This window comes from Arachis duranensis, chromosome 7 (assembly GCF_000817695.3).
Source record: "Arachis duranensis cultivar V14167 chromosome 7, aradu.V14167.gnm2.J7QH, whole genome shotgun sequence".
Classification (NCBI taxonomy): Eukaryota; Viridiplantae; Streptophyta; class Magnoliopsida; order Fabales; family Fabaceae; genus Arachis; species Arachis duranensis.
In genome coordinates, this window is record NC_029778.3 from 54120850 (window position 1) to 54125106 (window position 4257).

Here is a 4257-nt window from a genome sequence, read left to right on the forward strand (position 1 = left end):
GGCCCAAACTGGCGTTCCAAATCAGCTTCAGAATTCCCAGCGTTTAACGCCGGAACTGGCACAAAAGTTGGAGTTAAACGCCCAAACTGGCACAAAAGCTGGCATTTAACTCCAGGGACATGATAGCTTCAATGCTCAGCCCAAGTACACACCAAGTGGACCCTGGAAGTGGACTTTTACGTCATTTACTCTTTTTTGTAAACCCTAGGTCACTAGTTCACTATAAATAGGACTTTTTGCTATTGTATCTTCATCTCATGACACATTACACGTTTCATATTGTATCTTCTACGGCATGAGTCTCTAAACCCCATGGTTGGGGGTGAGGAGTTCTGCTGTGTCTTGATGGATTAATGCAGTTGCTACTGTTTTTCTTTCAATCACGCTTGCTTCTATTCTAAGATACCACTTGTTCTTCAATCTGATGAATGTGATGATCTATGACACTCATCACCATTCCTACCTATGAACGTGTGTCTGACAACCACCTCCGTTCTACCTTCGTTTGAGTCTGTATCTCTTGGATTCCTTAAGCAGAATCTTCGTGGTATAAGCTAGAACCCATTGGCGGCCATTCTTGAGAATCCGGAAAGTCTAAACCTTGTCTGTGGTATTCTGAGTAGGATTCGAGGATTGAATGACTGTGACGAGCTTCAAACTCGCGAGTGTTGGGCGTTAGTGACAGATGCAAAAGAATCACTGGATTCTATTCCGACATGATCGAGAACCGACAGATGATTAGCCGTGCGGTGACAGCGTGCGTTGAACATTTTCACTGAGAGGATGGGAGGTAGCCATTGACAACGGTGAAACCCAACATACAGCTTGCCATGGAAGGAGCCTTGCGTTCATGAAGAAGAAGACAGTAGGAAAGTAGAGATTCAGAAGATATAGCATCTCCAAAACCTCAACCTGTTCTCCATTACTGCAAAACAAGTATTTATTTCATGTTCTTTTACTTTTTACAATTAAATATGAGAATTATTGATATCCTGACTAAGAGTTACAAGATAACCATAGCTTGCTTCAAGCCAACAATCTCCATGGGATCGACCCTTACTCACGTAAGGTATTACTTGGACGACCCAGTGCACTTGCTGGTTAGTTGTGCGGAATTACAAAAGTGTGATTGTGATTTCGTGCACCAGTAATCCTCATTCAATTGAAGGACTAACTCTCCTCTGTCCACATCAATCACAGCCCTTGCTGTGGCTAGGAAGGGTCTTCCAAGGATGATGGATTCATCCTCATCCTTCCCAGTGTCTAGGATTATGAAGTCAGCATGGATGTAAAGGCCTTCAACCTTCACTAAGACATCCTCTACAAGTCCATAAGCCTGTTTCATTAATTTGTCTACCATCTCTAGTGAGATTCTTGTAGCTTGTACCTCACAGATCCTTAGTTTCTCCATTACAAAAAGTGACATGAGGTTTACACCTGACCCCAGGTCACACAGAGCCTTCTCAAATGTCATGGTGCCTATGGTACAAGGTATTAAGAACCTTCCGGGATCCGGTTTCTTCTGAGGTAATTTCTGCTGAAACAAGGCATTCAGTTCATTGATGAGCAATGGAGGTTCATCCTCCCAAGTCTCATTACCAATTAACTTGGCATTCAGCTTCATGACTCCTAGATACCGAGCAACTTGCTCTTCAATAATATCTTCATCCTCTTCAGAGGAAGAATACTCATTAGAGCTTATGAATGGCAACAGTAAGTTTAGTGGAATCTCTATGATCTCTGTATGAGCCTCTGATTCTTTTGGTTCCTCATTAGGGAACTCCTTAGTGGTCAGTGGACGTCCATTGAGGTCTTCCTCACTGGAAATCACTGCATCTTCCTCCTTTATAGGTTTGGCCACTTTGGATATATTGATGGCCTTGTATTCTCTCTTTGGATTCTCTTCTGTATTGCTTGGGAGAGTACTATAAGGGATTTCAATAACTCTTTTACTCAGCTGACCCATTTGTGTCTCTAAATTTCTAATGGAGGACCTTGTTTCAGTCATGAAACTGAGAGTGGTCTTAGATAGATCAGAGATTATGGTTGCTAAGCCAGAGAAGCTCTGCTCAGAATTCTCTGTCTGTTACTGAGAAGATGATGGAAAAGGCTTGCTATTGCCAAACCTATTTCTCCCACCATTATTATTATTGAAGCCTTGTTGAGGCTTCTGTTGATCTTTCCATGATAAATTTGGATGATTTCTCCATGAAGGATTATAGGTGTTTCCATAGGATTCTCCCATGTAATTTACCTCTTCCATTGTAGGATTCTCAGGGTCATAAGCTTCTCCTTCAGAGGAGGCTTCTTTAGTACTACCAGATGCAGCTTGCAATCTAGTCAGATTTTGAGAAATTATATTGACTTGCTGAGTCAATATTTTGTTCTGAGCCAATATGGCATTCAGAGTATCAATCTCAAGAACTCCTTTCTTCTGAGTCATCCCATTATTCACAGGATTTCTTTCAGAAGTGTACATGAACTAGTTGTTTGCAACCATCTCAATGAGTTCCTGGGCTTCTGCAGGGGTTTTCTTCAGATGAAGAGATCCACCAGCAGAGTGGTCCAATGACATCTTGGATAATTCAAACAGACCATCATAGAATATACCTAAGATGCTCCATTCTGAAAGCATGTCATAAGGACACATTCTGATCAATTGCTTGTATCTTTCCCAGGCTTCATAAAGGGATTCACCTTCCTTCTGTCTGAAAGTTTGGACTTCCACTCTAAGCTTGCTCATCTTTTGAGGTAGAAAGAATTTGGCCAAGAAAGCATTGACCAACTTTTCCAAAGAGTTCAGGCTTTCTCTAGGTTGTGAGTCCAACCATATCCTAGCTCTGTCTCTTACAGAAAAGGAGAAAAGCATAAGTCTGTAGATCTTGGGATCAACCACATTGGTCTTAACAGTGTCATAGATTTGTAAGAATTCAGCTAAGAACTGATGAGGATCTTTCAATAGAAGTCCATGAAACTTACAATTCTGCTGCACTAGAGAAACGAATTGAGGCTTAAGCTCAAAGTTGTTTGCTCCAATTGCAGGAATTGAGATGCTTCTTCCATAGAAGTTGGAAGTTGGTGCAGTAAAGTCACCAAGCATCTTTCTTGCATCTCCACCATTGTTCTCAGGTTCGGCTGCCATGTCTGCCTCTTTTTCAAAATTTGCTGTAAGGTCCTCTCTGGAGTGTTGTGCTTTAGCTTCTCTTAGCTTCCTCTTCAGAGTCCTTTCAAGTTCAGGATCAGCTTCAACAAGAATGTCTTTATCCCTGTTCCTGCTCATATGAAAAAGAAGAGAACAAAGAGAGTATTGGAATCCTCTATGTCACAGTATAGAGATTCTTTTATATGTCAGAGGAAAAGAAGAATAAAAGAATGAGGTAGAGAGAGAATAAGAAGAATTCGAACACAGAGAGAGGGAGAGGGTTCGAATTATTAGATGAGTAGAAGAGAAATATTAGTAAATAAATAAAATAAATAGAAAGAGATGAGAGAGAGAATATTCGAATTTTAAGAAGAGGGAAAAGAAAAATATTTTTATTTTTATTTTATTAATTAAATTAGTTTCAAAAATTTGAAAAAGAAATACAAGAAAATTAAAAACTAAAACAATTAATTAAGTGCTTAGTGATTTTCAAAAATTAGAAGTGGAAAAGTAGTTAGGTGGTTTTGAAAAAGATAAGAAATAGTAAACTTTTTAAAATTAAAACAAACAAGTCAAGTAGTTAGTTGAAAAAGATTTGAAAATAAAATTTGAAAAGATAAGAAGTTAGAAAAATATTTTGAAATTAAAATTTTAAAAAGATATGATTGAAATTTATTTTGAAAAAGAATTGAAAAAGAAATTGAAAAGATTTGATTTTTAAAATTAAAGTTGATGACTTGACTAACAAGAAACTAAAAGATATGATTCTAGAATTTAAAGATTGAACCTTTCTTAACAAGAAAGTAACAAACTTGAAATTTTTGAATCAAAACATTAATTGTTAGTAAGGATTTTCGAAAATATGAAATAAAATTAAGAAAAATATTTTTGAAAAATTAGTTTTAAAATTTTCAAAAACTTTAAAAAAATGAAAAAGATTTTGAAAAATTTTAAGAATGAAATTCGAAAATCATGAAAAAAAAATGCAAAATAATTGATTTTGAAAAAGATTTGAAAAGATAAAGTTTTTAAATTGAAAATTTGACTTGACTAACAAGAAACAACTAAATTTTAAAAATTTTTGACCAAGTCAACTCAGAATTTCAAAAATTATG

General features: G+C 37.0%; 1 non-coding gene across 1 annotated transcript; it reads left to right on the forward strand.

The window, feature by feature from the left end:
- Positions 1–2629: 2629 nt before the first annotated feature.
- LOC127741029 (small nucleolar RNA R71) lies at positions 2630–2737 on the forward strand. Its single transcript, XR_008001881.1, has one exon. It is a non-coding gene; the product is annotated as a small nucleolar RNA R71 (small nucleolar RNA).
- The last annotated feature ends 1520 nt before the right edge of the window (positions 2738–4257 follow it).